The following is a 16221-nucleotide window of genomic DNA, read 5'->3' as shown; positions in this document are numbered from 1 at the left end:
TTGCTAGGCTCGACGGCTTACCCCTGCCCCTGTGGGTACTGGGTTGGGTAATCAATAATAAAAAAAAGCATACGCCAATCGCGTGGGTACGAGAGACCAAGAGAGAGTATGGCGCCCCGCGCGCTCGCGACCCTCTCTCGGGATCGAGTCCCACAGATTGCCTCTCATTAAACCTGGTGTTTGTCATTTCCATGACAGGAGTCTTTGTCACTCGTGTACCATTAACCACAAAAGAGCTTCTACCACTAAACACGCTTGGTCTCGCCAGTTCGCTGTATCTATTGCCTCTCACATTGCCTAGATGGCTGAGTCTACTGAGAGTCTTATCATATCCGAAATGAGGGAAATGATGATGAAATCCAGGACCTGATAGATGGGGATCCCCTCATTCTTCTCGAACTCAAATGGTTCCGAGAACCCTACACCTAACCATGTTGCACCTCTTTCATCCACCATAGGGACCATTTTACCCATTCAACCCTTCATAGATCTTACCACCTTTACCTGTACCACCCCGGAGCTAAGAAATGAATGGGAAGGAAAAGGAAAGATGTCATAGCTTGAACTCCTTGAAAACATCATGCCAGATAAGGCCTTGCCATTTTCAGGTGCTAAAGAACAATTTGAGCTGGCTCAACAAAAACCAAAGATGCCGCCCCTTCTGAGATTCCTATTCCAGGGTCGATCTCTCCAGTCATTATCATCTTTAAGAAAGGCATGCTGTCCATGAACTTTCAGTGCTAGTACATTGCCTCCAAAAAATTATCACATCTTTGAAATTTGATTTGTCGTGTGTATACCAACTCTCCTCTCAAAGTTGGTAAGTCCAGTCATGTCAGTATCAATTATGAGTATGATGTGTTTGTTGGTGTCTCTCATTGTGAGCCAGTGTCAGTCCTTTGTTGAATTTGATGTAGAGCCCACCGCGGTGTGTCAAAAATCACTGATGTACTTGAAATTTTCAAATCAAATGAACTTGTGACTCCAGTGTTGTCAATATTCTTGCGTATTCGCTCTTTGATCTAATGTTAATAAACAAACAAAGACACCATCCTCGGATGAGAATGTAGACGAAATTCCCTTCGAGATCTGAAAGATGGTCAAACAAGAGGAAGAGCGTTGAGCATAGCCACTCGAAGACGAAATCGAAACTGTCGATAGTGGTATTGAAATCCAAAACTCGAGAAAGATGGATTGGCAAAGCTTTATCTCCCGAAGGGCGTGAAGAATCGATAAACTTATTTAGAGGGTTCAAGGAAGTCTTGCTTGGTCCTATGAGGATAAACCGGGATGATGCCCTAGTGTTGTTCGATGTAAGACTCCCTCAGCTTTAGACATCAGGACGAAGAGCAAAAAATTTAGAAAGAAGAACATCAGACACAAAGTGAAGATGTTCAAAAGACTGAAAGAAAACCTTTTGACAATAAAGTCGTAATCATAGGACTTGAGTCGCAAAAGAACACTTGGGCTATACATTTCGATGGAATTTCAAGTTAGATCATTCAAGGAGTAGGGGCCTTCCTGACATTCAAAAAAGAAAAAGAAAAAAGAAGAATGAAAAAAGATAGAATCCAGAACAAAAAAGGAGAAGGGAACATGCCCCTACGTCAGCTTCTTAAAATATCAGGATCCCAGAAAGCGGAGTCGATGTAGATTGAAAATTTCAAAATCATCTTCAGCATTCAGAGAAGACCCAGAGTTTTAGAATCGTGAATATTAGTTTAGGATTTCAAATACAAATGTGAACTCAATCACAGAAGCCCGTGCATCGCAAATGAAGTCTTGCCTGGAAATGCTGCCAGACTCCTAAAAAAATGAGAAACAAAAGATTCAAAGATGTTGAACCTCAGTCAATAATTAAGCTTTTGCGCCAGAACACCAGAAGGCCATCCTTGGCCGTTTGAGCCTTCAAGACCAGAAAATCTCAAGTTTGAAAAATCCTTTCGCCAACTCCTTTTGAGCTTAAACAAAATCAACATTTCTTTCACACACCAACAAACCAGGGACATTTTTTTCGCTCTGAACTACTCAGACCATCACCCTTTATACATGGTAAGTAGGCAGCCTGGTCTTCCAGGTTCGGTCAACCTTTGAGCTAAAAGCCAAATCTTTCTTTTTCAAACCTCAAGCGGACTACGCAGACCTGATCCTCCATTTTTGGGGTACGTAGGTAACTTGGCCAATCCAGGTTCAGTCGAAATCTCGAAATCATAAGAACCAAAGAAATATCTAGCTCTTTTGAATCCAAGCCCACCTAGAAAGTCCTTCTAGTGAAACAAGAAAATGTTCGAAGCAAACAAAAAAAAGGAAAGAAAAAGAAAAATGATGGAGTCTGAAGACCTGCTAGGCTGAAAACTAGAAAGAACGGTCTAGGCAAAATTTAGGTTTATTCACCCGATAAGTTGACAACCAAAAAGTCCGCTTAGGCAAAAGTTAGGATATCAAGCCCGCTCGATCGAAAACCCGAAAGGGCGATCCAGGCAAAAGTTAGGGCAAGCGTTCCACCGGATGGAAAACCTGGAGAGGCAATCTGGTCAATGGCAATGACTTCCGCAAGGAGGGAATTAATGAGATGAAGAAAAAGTCTTCAATCAGGGCAAAATCTCGGAGTCCAAGTAGCGCCGGCAAGCTTACTTTGACGTTCTTCAAAACTAGGGCATCGAAATTGAGCAATCCGAAAGGGGATAATAACCATGACAGAAATACCGACTGAGGAGAGTAGTGCCTCTTGTCCTGGTATTCGAAATACTCTAAGAGTGGCTAGGCTATACCATTAATAAATTACACATAAGATCCAAGAGTGAGTAAAAAAAAGTGAGTCGAGTACCTAGAGCAATAGGAGTTTTCTTTGGTTGAGTCCTTTGAAATCTATTCCTCCTTTTGTTCGTTTTCCCTTTTCTTTAAAGTCAAAGTCACTGACGTTGGAAGAATGGCAGCATGCCTTAAAAAAAATCGAAATAAATCCTGCTTTAGGTATCAGAAGGGGCAACAGACATCCTATTCAAACCTACTAGTGACCTTAAGCCTCCAGAAGTGAGCAATGCAAGAAAGAGATTCTCAGACTCAGCCATCATGGTGATTGTCTTACTCTCTCCATACAAACAAAAAAAAACCTGTGCAACCTCAAGCCTTAATGAAACGAAGCATCTTTTCTTCAACCATCATTGTTCCGCTTCCTTAAGACTTTTCTCATGGAAGCACAATACACTTGGGGCTTGCATCATAAAAGATATCAGGCACACAAAGGTAATCAGTGCCAATGTCTCCAGCAAGTTGAGATAAGAGAGTCATGAGCACATCATGAGTTAAACCTCCAAATTCCTCAATTGAATCCATTCTCCAACAGAGTCAACCCTCCAGAAAAAGCCAGTCCCCAGTGAAGTTTGAAATCTACTTCCTAGAGAGCCTACTGTCAACTGCTCAAAGCATTCAATTCCGAGCAAAATTCAATTCTTTCAAAAAGGGTCAGTACCCAAAATCCCAACAAGTCACGTGAGTCTGGTCCTCAGCAAGGAACTCGCACTCCCCATTTTCTTGACAAGAGACAAAGCAATTCCCCAAGGAATAAATCTAAATCAATCAATCAATCAATCAAAATCAAGAGATTATCAATCTTTTCAAAAGAATTTCACTCCTCAATCAATTTTTCCGTTTAATTAATGCGTGAAGGTTCCGCCTAATTAAATTTTCCTGCTTGTTATTGCGTGAAGGTTCCACAAAACAAAGCTTCCCTATTAGTTAGAGTGTGATGGTTCCACCTAACTAATTTTTCCATTTAATTAGCGCGTGAAGGTTCCACCTAATTAAATTTTCCCTATTTGTTATTGTGTGAAGGTTCTACATAACAAATTCTCCTTGCTTGTTAGTGCATGAAGGTTCCGCATAACAAAGCTTCCCTGTAGTTAGCGTGTGAAGGTTCCACCTATCTATTCTTCCCGTTTGATTAATGCATGAAGGTTCTGCCTCATTAAACTTCCTGTTTGTTATTGTGTGAAGGTTCCACATAACAAATTATGCCGGCTTGTTATTGCGTGAAGGTGTCAAATTCCAAAGGCAATCCAAGAGGGGGGCTGAATTGGGCCTAATTAAAAATCTTTACAATTTGTAATTTGGTTAATCCTTAGAAATTAGAAGTGTAACTAGCCCTTGTTAATTTATAAATGAATAAGTAAAGGATATTACCACAATCTTGCACAAAAGGAGAGAAGGGAGAAAGAGACAATGTACACGAGATTTATAGTAATTCAGTCTATCACAAGACCTACTCCAATCTTCACGTCCACGCGAGAGTTCCACTATCTCGATCCTCCTTCAAATGGCCAGATCAATGACCCAATTACAATGATCAAGCTTCTCCTTTCATGGGCCGAAGCGTAGAACCCTTTACAACCAAGCTTCTCCTTTCTCAAGGGCCAAAGCGTAAAACCCCTCTCCACAAGCTTCTCCTTTCTCAAGGGTCGAAGCGTGAAACCCTCTCCTCAAACAAGCTTCTTCTACTATAGGGTTGAAGCCTAGAAACCCTCTTTAAAAAAATGGAAGAAAGAAAGAAATAAACACTCAAGCGTCTTAATAGGCAAATACAACTCTCAAGCTCACTAAATCTCCAAATGATAGAAACTAGATGCTCTTGGAGACCCTCATGACAAGTAATTGATGCAAGTTCAAAAGCACAAGAGGTAGAAGATGATTCCTTTTTATTTTCAAAGTTAAAGCTCTATGATTTTGATAACTGATTTTTCAAAAGGTTGGAATGAAGGTCTTTTATCTTGTTTAAAAAGCCCTAAAGGATTTATGACCGTTTGGGGGCAATACTGTAATTTATGGGTTAGGTAAACCTACACTGTGCAGGCCCCAACGGCTCTTTTGCCAGACCGGGGCGGTCGACCAGGCTACGGAGGTCGCCTGCCCTTATCGGGCGCCTTTTTCATTTTCAAATTTTTTATCATAGCGGTCGACCGGTCATATGGCGGTCGCCCTGTGAGGGCTACCTGTTCATTTAAATTTTAGGCCAAAAAATCTATCCGCGGTCGACCGGCTCTTCTCGGTCCCCTGCCAAGACCTTCCTCGATGGTTTCTGACTTGTCAGAAACTCCATCCGCGATTGACCGGATTGTCCTAGTCGACCGCCCCGCTTAAATTTGGTTGATCCTGGAATTCCAGGTATCATCTCGCGGTCGCCCGGCCTAGCCCGGTCAACCGGCCCTGTGTTAAAAACTTGAATTTAAAAGGTTATTCCAAGGGACTTTGGGCCATGGTCTTTGGGCTTTAAATATGTTTTTTCAAATACTTTTTGTGAGTTGTAAAGATAGGTCTAAATGAGTTTTGAAAACACTAAGTCATGCAAACACTAAATGCCAAGAGGACTTCAATGCATTCTAAAAACTAAAGAACGTTGAATCTTCTCTTGTATCGATCTTCTTGATTGTTTGCATGGCTTTCTTCTTGTCTTGAGATAGTCTTCAAACTTGATCTCACACTTGTGGTTCCTTTGAATCTTCGATAGACAATACGGCTTGAAGGATGACCACCAAGACTCGACTTTCTCCAAGACTAGGCCTTGTTCTTCTTGCTTCAAGTGTTGATATGAATGTAACCTATCTAAATCAACACACTAGCATGAACATTAGCAACATATAATCAATTTGAGTTTGTAGATCATCAAAACATAGGTAGGGTTGAACCCTTGGTCTTATAAAGTTCCGCATAACAAAGCTTTCATGTAGTTAGCATGTGACGGTTCCACCTAACTATTATTCCCGTTTGATTAGCGCGTGATGGTTCCGCCTAATTAAATTTTCCTCACTACAACAAAGTTGGGTTTTCCCTACGGACAAATCCATAGGGAAAAGTACCAAAATCCGTAGGTATAGGGTTTTCCCTACGGATATTCTCATGCACAACTTCCGTAGCCTAGGTGGGGGTAGGGAAAGCCCTTTCCCTACGGATTTGAAGTGCCGTAGGGATAGGCCACATTTCCCTACGGAATATTCCGTAGGCACAGGCCTAGACTTTCCCTACGGAAGCTAAAATAAATCGGTAGGGAGAAGGTGTTTTTCCTTATGGAAGTCCAAATAAATTGGTAGGGAGAAGGTGTTTTTCCCTACAAAAGTTCGAATAAATTGGTAGGGAGAAGGATTTTTCCCTACAGAATTTAAAAAAATCCAAAGGTAAAAAGTGAATTTCCCTACCGAAGTTTGAAAAATTAGTAGGTAAAATGTTTTGTTCCCTACGGATTTTCCACAAAAAAAAACCATACCCTATGGAATTTCAATAAAAATTATGTAGGGAAAAGGTACATTTCCAAACGGATTTCATAAAATCACTATGTAGAAAGTGTTTTTACTAACAAAATTTCCAAAAACTCAATAGGGAGAAGTTGCTTTTCCCTACAAAATTTCAAAAGAATGTAGGGAAAATGTGTTTTTGTAGGGAAAATTCATGGATGTTTTTCCCTACAAAATTTTAAAATAGAATCTATAGGGATACCCATTTCAATTTTTTTAATCCATTAAATAACAATTTCTTGTGACATATTGTAGCTGTATATTCCACAAACAATCTATGTATACCGTGAAAATTTTTACAATTACAACATCCATTTTACCATAACATCACTTACAAATAAAAAGAATAACTGTTTTAATTAAATATCTTTAAAATCACAATTCATGAATAAAAAATGTCTTGAAATTGTTCCCTCAACAAAATAATACATCATTCAACATTCATCATTTAATGATTAGATATAACATCATCTTCATCATCTCCTCTTTATCTCCTCTTCCATTGCCATCACCATTTGAGATTTAGTGATTTAACCTACAAACAAAAAGCATGTATATATTAATGATAAATCAATGCATGCATAAAAAGTAAATTCACTTAAAGAATTTATCTTGCCATTTAAAACTAATTTTACACTTACAAATGCATGAGGCCAAGCAACGTTATTTCCAAGGTTATCTGCAATGATTTGCAATTTTCTATTGGGTCTTAGCAAATTCACTTGTCGGGATATACACACCTATATTTGAATCAAGGCACGGCACAAGATTATTCATTTTCTAAATTATATAAAGTCATTTAAGTTAACCTCAATTTGCTAGATGCAGATAAGATGGATTTTGGATTCATTAGCAAAAAAACAAACAATTAGAAGCAAATAACTAGACTATCTACTGTAACATGCAGTATAGGACACACTTTTTAATACAAATTCAAAACAAAAACATCTAGTATAGTGATAAGTGTAAGTATGCACTGGTGAAATTACGCACCAATTGGGTTTCCTTTTTTGGAATAATTGACACAAAATTAGAGTACTTAAAGTAGGTGTTCAAAATGGACAGAATGAAAGTGTGGAAGTACCAGTCATTTACAATGAGAGAAAGTCATAAACATGGTTTAAAATTTCGGTTTCGGTAACCGTTTCGGACCCCACCGCCGAAATTTGGTAATTTGGTTCGAAATTCCGGACCGAATTTCTGAAATTTCGGACGAAATTTTGTAACAAATTTTTTAAATAAATAATGGCATTTAATCGAAATTTCGGATTGAAATTACCGAAATTACAAAAATTTCAGACCTAAATTCGGTAAATGGCAAAAAGTGAAATTTCGATAAATTTTGGTTTCGGTCCCCACTGAAATTCGAAATTTCGGATTTCGGTCGAAATTTAAAACCATGGTCATAAATACCTCAAATAAACAAAGAAGCTAAGAAGTCTACTACCATGGTGGAAGACTTCATAAATACCTCATAACCTCCAGGCTTACTATAAAGGATTGCTAACCAATCACTGATAAAATCAGAAGCAAAATATCCCTATGGTCTAATAGGCATCTTTCCAGGGCTAGGAGGGTAGAATTGGTTAAAATTATACTTAGTACTTATCAGTTATACTTGTCAGCAGCATTCCACCTCCTTGCTGAAATCATAGGTGATATTGAAAGGTTGTTAAGGAACTTCATCTGGTCAGGGTCAGACCAAAAGAAAAACTTCCACTCTCTATCTTGGGAAACAATTTGCAGGCCAAAGGATGAGGGAGGTTTGGGTCTCACGACGCTTTCCGACATAAACCTTGCTTCTCAGCTTAAGCTTCTCTGGCAAATAGTTGGTAACAAAAACTCCCCTTGGGTGATCTGGTTCCAGCGCAAATACATCAGGAGAAATAGTTTTTGGAGCATCAAAATGCCCAATCGTCCTTTTTCCTGGGCTGCAAGGAGCATCCTAAAACTAAGAGAAATGGCTAAACCCTTCATATGTCATGTTGTAGGCAAGAAAAACTCCCTCCTTTTCTGGTCAGACCCCTCGCATCCAAATGGCCCTATAAACACTCTGACTTCATTGGGAACCACTTTCAATTCCATTCCTCAGAATTCAACTGTCGAAGATGTTACGCAAAATGGCTGGTTGGAAAGGATAAATGATGAACCTTACCTTCAAGAGTTGAAAATCCTGATCAAGTCAGCTCTTTTCACTTCAGGATCTGATTGAAGGCTATTTGGAAACCCTAGCCAGATGGTTCCTCTAGTGTGAAATGTGCCTGGAACACTGTCAGAACCAGAAACCCAAAACCTCCCTGTACCAAATCTTTATGGTTCCCTGGGCACATTCCTAAGCGTAGCTTTGTTACTTGGCAGGCTATTCTAAACAAATTGCCAACCAGAGATAGGCTCGCATTCCTGTCACCCTCAGATGACCACTCCTGTATTCTCTGCAACGCAACTCCTGAATGTGTGGATCGTATCTTCATCAATTGCAGCTACATTGCTTGGATCTGGAGATCAGTTTTGTGGAGGATTTCCAACAGAAAGAAACAAAAAAAGACTCTTTTGGAGGAAGAAGAATGGATCAGAGGAAAGTTCAAGCACAAGGGTCAAACAGGAATTCTAGCAACAGTGTTATTCACTGCATCTGTCTACTTCATCTGGATGGAAAGAAAGAACAGATTACACAATGGTATCAAGCAGCACAAAAAGTTCATTTTGGAAAAGATTCTTTCAGCTTCAAGACAATGAATGCTATTCCTCAAGCTTAATGATCATGACGAGGAAGAAAACTCCAGAATTGCAAGGAATATAAACATCCCTTTATTCCATTACCTTCCCTCCACCAAGCAATGCAAATGGGAAAAACCTGCAGACTAACCAAGATAAACTCTGATGCGTCCCTGACTTCTGATGGAACTGCCATTGGAGGCATACTGCGGGACAAAAATGGTTACCCATCAGCCCTCTTCTCTATCAACTACCCTCCCACCACCATCCAAGAGCTCGAAATTGATGCAATTCAGCAAAGCATTCGTCTTGCGGAGGCAAAAGGAATTACCCATATTTGGATTGAATCAGACTCCCTCCTCGCTGTGAAGGTCATCCTCAATGAATGGCCGCCCTTGGACCAAGATTCCAACTCTTGAGAAATACATTGCTCCCTTCAAAAAATTTCTTACTGGAACCTCACCCATATTTGGAGAGAAGGCAATCGAGCTGCTGATTTCCTATCTAAAACTGACTGCATTTGTAAGGGGGAAGACATCCCCATCTCTTCCATTCCCGAAAGCCTTGAAGAAATTCTTTGTGAAGATGCTTCGGGGCTTTTGTATTTCAAACTGTAATTCTCTCTCTGGTCTATAGAATTTCTAGTCGGGGTTTGCCTAACCCCAAATTACCGATCAAAATAAAAAAAGAAAAAAACATGTCCAAGAAAACAATATGTGTAATCTAAATGTAAACTTAGATCACATCTTACATGTGGAATGCCAATATTAGGGGTGCAATGCTCCCATTCTTCGGGTGGTGGAATGGGAGGGCTAATTAGAGATCATTCGGATGATTATAGCCATGTTCTCTCTGCTGGAAGACGATGAGCCAATTTTTTAACTTGAACTCTCTGCTATGTATCACGGATTACTGCTGGCCAATGCTCTCAATATTTCCAGAATTTGGGTGGAATCGGACTCCAGTTTTGCGGTGGGCATTATTCAAGGCAATTCAAAAGCGCCATGGAGGAAAGAAATGATGTTCCATCATATTCTTTATTTGAAAGTCATCTTCAATCCTTTCGCATCACTCACATTTGGAAGGAAACAAACAGAGCTGCTGATATCCTTTCAAAAAGACACTTCCCCTTCAAGGGTTCTTCAGTGCAAGTAGTGTTATCGCCCCCCTCTTTACTTGAAATTGTTAGCTCGGACAGAGAAGAAGTGGCTTGTTGTAGATTTTGATTTTTTTTGTTGCTGTTTTCTTGGCCCTTGGGGTCCCCATCTCTTCTTGTACTATCTTTTTCTATTAATATATCTGGTTGGGGTCCTGCCTAACCCCAACTTACTCACCAAAAAAAAATAAAAATAATAATAATAATAATATATATATATATATATATATATATATATATATATATATATAAATCCACTAGAGTGACGTGCAACCAATGGGGGAGCCCTTTCATCTCATTTTTGCAAGGCTCCCTTCAGTCTAGCATTCCTCATATTAGGATTATGAATAACATGAACTCAAGGCTAAGATCCCAAAGCTCCAAGGTCAAATAGGAGAAAAAAATGACATCTGTAACTTACATTATGAGTGTTGATAATACATAACAAGTGATTTGCTTGACTTATGCCTGTCATGGAAAGGAAAGTGTATCATCAGAACAAATAATAATGATATCAAGTATACCCATAAAATGTTTTTGTCATTATCACATCCAAAGAGAGAAGAAGATACATTGGAAGTTTGCAACCAGCGTAGAGCAAATACATGTCCAAAAGAAAACAAAAACATTGGAGGTCAGCAACTCATTACCCACGCCAAATGAAAGTTGATCACATCTTTCCGTCAGCATATATCACCAAGCCACAAAGGCATCAACTCCAACTTGACTTCTTCATTACAGTTAGAATCGTCATCAAGGTCCAAAATGGTGTTGGACAGGTGTTCTTGTTGCTACACAGATTTATGCTGCAAGATGAACCAAAAAATGTAAACCCTATAACTGAACTACACCATCTGCTTAGTCAGAAATGACAACTACACAGATTTATGAGACTATAAAGAGGAAGGAAAATGAACAAAGCCAGTAAATTGTAATGCTCTTTACCACTATCGGATTGCAGTCAACAGAGGAGATTAGTACATGGGACCCATCCAAGCAAGAACATATCTCAAACACATGGTGGGCCCGACTTGTCACTGCCATCTGATCATGATCAGATAGGGGGTACTTAACCTACACACCGAATTTTCAATGTACAGTTGACATGCAAACTGTGCATCTTAAATATGGAAATCTCTGATTAACAAACCCATATTTGTAAATTTTGCGTGGAAAATGCCAAACCAGCACCAGAGACTATGAATTCAATGATGCTAAATTTAACATGAACTACATTGATGCTCAGATAAAATATCCTGAAAATCCCACAAAATGATCATAATTGTAGCATGTTCCAGATGGAAAGGAAATCAACAAAATCAAGAACAGAAGTAACCAAATAAATTGGAAAATAAAGTCGAGCCATCAGGTTTGCCGTGCCAATCCTGACAGCTTCACCGGAAGCTAATCACAGAATATGTAGCTGCAATGACCCTAAAAACATTCAAGGCTCAAAATTGATTAAACTAATAGTGAACTATGATCGAGTCCTCATAGTAAAATTACTGGTCTAATGAATTCTATTGGGGGTTGAAAACTATTTCCAAAACCCCTCTTATAGGCCTAGGCTTCCCCTGGGCCTTCGAGAATTTCTGGAAGGGCTCCATCAAATCAAGGGTAAATCCCTACAATTCTTAATTTTAAACATTTCTTCTACCTAGGCTCTAACGCATATGGTGTTAGCCTCATAAAAACATGGGTGTGTCAACTTCATCACCCTTCCTACAATGTGTGATGCAAAAAAACCTAAATATCAAACGGTTTTGTTCAGATAAACTTCTATTGGCCCGAAGCTGCCAAAGCACTTCCTAAACACAACGCCCTCCAGTATCAGACTCGTTCTTGGAAGCCATGCCTCGTCTAACTAATTTAAATGATTCCTTATCGCCTTACAGCTTGGGGAAGAATTGAAGATCCGAGAATTCTTGGGTTCACAGAAACACAAGAATTTCAAGAACCAAAAAACAATGGCATTTCCTTCCAAAGTACAAGAACTTCTATTGGACTAGAATTGTAAGCTTTTATCTAGAAGAATAGACACACAGATCATTCTCCTCTTCCAACCCATAATATTGATGAAGAACATAAATCGCAGAAAAAAAACCCAGAATTTTGAATAAAATAAACCCTAATGAAGAAATCCTATCAAACCCTATTAGAGTTATTATCTACTTCTAACCCCATCAAATCTCTCGTGAAAAACGAAACCCTAATGAAGTCCAGTAATTTAGAACAGAGATCTCATCCCAAGAAATGTTCTATGCAAAAACCAACAAAAAGAAAGAAAAATGGAGCACAAAACATACTTGCGGAGGATTAGAAAAGAGATGGTGAGAGAGAGAGAGAGAGAGTTTACCGGAAATAGGGTTTCGTGAAGACGAGAAAGAGACTAGAGGGCGGGGTTTCTAGGGTTCTCGACTTTGCTCTGTTATTTTTTGGGTTAAAGTTGCGCGACTTTGCTCTTTTAATTTTTTCGTTAAAGTCGCGCTTGAGTAGTGGGCGGGGGAAAAGTCGAGCGAGAATTTTTTTGGTAAAACTGAAAAAATTTATCCGTATGGAATTTTTAATTTTACCTTAGGCAAAAGTGCCTATATCCCTACCGAAAACTTCTTGTTTTTGTAGGTAAATGAATATAATAGGGATAAATGCCAATCTTTCCCTACATATTAGCGTTCAACCCGTAGGTAAAAGATATTTCCTTACCGGAAAATAAATATCCGTAGGGACAAAGTGTATCTCCCTACAGATTTTAAATCTGTAGGGAAAAAGTAAACTTATCCCTACAGATGTAACAAGTGTGGGTAGGGAATGCCCAGTTTTGTTGTAGTGCCTATTTGTTATTGTGTGAAGGTTCCACATAACAAATTATCCCGGTTTGTTATTGCGTGAAGGTTCCACATAACAAAGCTTCCCTGTAGTTAGCGTATGAAGGTTCCACCTAACTATTCTTCCCGTTTGATTAGTGCGTGAAGGTTCTGCCTAATTAAACTCCCCTGTTTGTTATTATGTGAAGGTTCCACATAACAAATTATCCCAGCTTGTTATTGCGTGAAGGTTCCGCATAACAAAGCTTCCATGTAGTTAGCATGTGAAGGTTCCACCTAACTATTCTTCCAATTTGATTAGTTCGTGAAGGTTCCGCCTAATTAAACTTCTCTATTTGTTACTGTGTGAACATTCCAAACAACAAATTATCCCTGCTTATTATTGCGTGAAGGTTCCGCATAACAAAGCTTCCCTGTAGTTAGCGTGTGAAGGTTCCACCTAACTATTCTTCCCGTTTGATAAGTGCGCGAAGGTTCCGCCTAATTAAACTTCCCTGTTTGTTATTGTGTGAAGGTTCCACATAACAAATTTTCCCTGCTTGTTATTGTGTGAAGGTTCCGCATAACAAAGCTTCCCTGTAGTTAGCGTGTGAAGGTTCCACCTAACTATTCTTCCCGTTTGATTAGCGCGTGAAAGTTCCGCCTAATTAAACTTCCTCATTTATTATTGTGTGAAGGTTCCACATAACAAATCTTCCCTGCTTATTATTGGGTGAAAGTACCGCATAACAAAGCTTCCCTGTAGTTAGCGTGTGAAGGTTCCACCTAACTATTCTTCTCGTTTGATTAGCGCGTGAAGGTTCCGCCTAATTAAACTTTATCGTTTGTTACTGTGTGAAGGTTCCACATAACAAATTTTTCTTGATTGTTATTGCTTGAAGGTTCTGCATAACAAAGCTTCCCTGTGGTTAGCGTGTGAAGGTTCCACGTAACTATTCTGCCCATTTGATTAGCGCGTGAAGGTTCCGCCTAATTAAACTTTCTTTTTTGTTATTGTGTGAAGGTTCCAAATAACAAATTTTCCGTTTGTTATTGCGTAAAGGTTCCACATGACAAAGTGCTTCTGTTTGTTAGTACGTGAAGGTTCCGTCTAACAAATCCTCAGTTTGATTAGTGCGTGAAGGTTCCGCCTAATTAAATTTTCCTACTTGTTACTGCGTGAAGGTTCCGCATAACAAAGTGCTCCTGTTTGTTAGTACGTGAAGGTTCTGTCTAACAAATCCTTTGTTTGATTAGTGTGTGAAGGTTCCGCCTAATTAAATTTCCCTGCTTGTTACTGCGTGAAGGTTTCACATAACGAAGCTTCTCTGTTTGAATAGTGCGTATAGGTTCCGCCTGATTGATCCAATCTCATTTTCAGAGCGTGTAGGTTCCGCCTGATTGTTCCAACCCCATTTTGAGAGCGTGTAGGTTCCACCCGATTGTTCCAATTCCATTTTCAGTGCATGCTGGTTTCGCCTGATTGTTCAAAGTCCAAATTGCCATTCAATCAAAATCCAATTCCTCTTGTAGTTTTTCATTTGAAATCTTGGGCCTATCAAACTGTGTGAGAAGCATTCGTGTGACAAGCACCCTTTGCCGAAGAGGGGCATCTGTAGACACCCCATTTTGACCAGACCCTAAATATCAAATTTGAATAAAATCCTGAAATTGAATAAGACCCTAAAGTCAACTGTGAAGTTCCGAAGTTGAGTTGAAATCCTGAAATTAAAATTCCCGAGGCCGATCCCCAAATGTCCTAAAACCCGAGTTTTGGTATTGGCACCCCTTTATCCAAACCTCCCAAGTGTGAATGATGCCGACACGACTGTGTCTTCATATTGGAACTAACTAACTAATCTCATTTCGATGGTTAAAGAGGTATAAGTGGTTATTACCTTTCCCAAAGTGCCCTTGCAAATCGATTAAGGAAGGAAAGACAAGGTGAATAGTGGGGGATATCAAAACAAAGTTGTGCCCATATCATTTTCCAAAGCAATAAAGATGAAAAAAAAGTTAAGCCGGGTGCAATTATCAAAGAGTAATGGTGCAAATATCATCTCCCTTTTAGCTTAAGCACAAGGAGGGCGATCTATCCAAAATGTGGCTGTGAAGAAGAAAAGGGAAGCTATATTTAGAGTTTTGTTAGGGCCCTGTTCACCCCAAGTCACCCCCCTGTTGTATAAAAGGAGTGGTCACAATACACTCGAGGAGGGGGCTGTCCAGAGTAATGGAAGGAGGTGCGAATTTATCATTCCTTTATTACAAACCTATCGAATTACGGCATTGAGGGGGAGGGGGGATCCCCATTTTTTTGGTTGAGCTACAGAGAGGGAAGAGAAGAGGAGAGCCCGGCTATCACCACTCCTACCCAATTCCGGCCTTCATCTCCACCTCGCCACCACCAGCCACTTCCATTCTCCTATCTTCCATCTGCTTTATCTCAAACCCAGACCTCATTTCTACCCTTTTTCTACATTTTCTACCCCTCTACAGCCCATAAATTCATCCATCAAACCCTTACTTACCCCAATTTTAAGATCCACCTCAGATACGACCATCGTCTTCCCTAATTTCATTTTGTGAAATAGAAGAAGGATTTGTGAGAAAGGGGCTACATTAGGGTTTCAATACAAAGGGAGAAGAAAAGAGAATCTGGGGTTTAATAGGCTTGGAAAGAGGTTCGCAAGGAAAGCTGGAAGGAGGAAAAGGATTCTGTGCATGGAGGTTTTGTGCTTGCAATAGAAAAACCAAGAAGTAAAAGAAGAAAAGTGGTTTATGATGTTTTGTTTAAGAAGTAGAAGAAGAAGAGGGGAGAGTACAACCACCCCATTTTAGTGAAACTTGTCCATTCAGCTCACCTGACAACATACCCTCCACATGTCCAATTTATCACTAACAGACTCCATCTTCCATTTCCTCATTTTGTTCCCCATAAATCCAACATACCCCTATTCCTCCATGATTTTACACTATCCCATTCTCCATTTTCATTTCTATCACACCCATCTCTTCCTTTCTGATCATCACAAGCCCTAACAATTTTCTTTCTCTCCTACTCGCTGGAATCCGATCCAATTCTGATTTCTTCCAAATCTTAGATCTGAGGAAATTAGGAGATTATCAAGGATAACAAGGTAGAGCTGAGGAAGCGAGGAAGATCTAATTGCCAAGCTTTCTCCGTCAAGCTGAATTGTCTGACACAGGTAACCCAAGCTGAATTGTTTCTTGTTGTGTCTCCATGCTCTGATTGTTGAATACC

This window comes from Tasmannia lanceolata, unplaced genomic scaffold (genome assembly GCF_043159265.1).
Source record: "Tasmannia lanceolata isolate RefF3 unplaced genomic scaffold, GAP_Taslan_0.1 ptg000013l, whole genome shotgun sequence".
Classification (NCBI taxonomy): Eukaryota; Viridiplantae; Streptophyta; class Magnoliopsida; order Canellales; family Winteraceae; genus Tasmannia; species Tasmannia lanceolata.
This window is presented reverse-complemented; position numbering follows the sequence as displayed.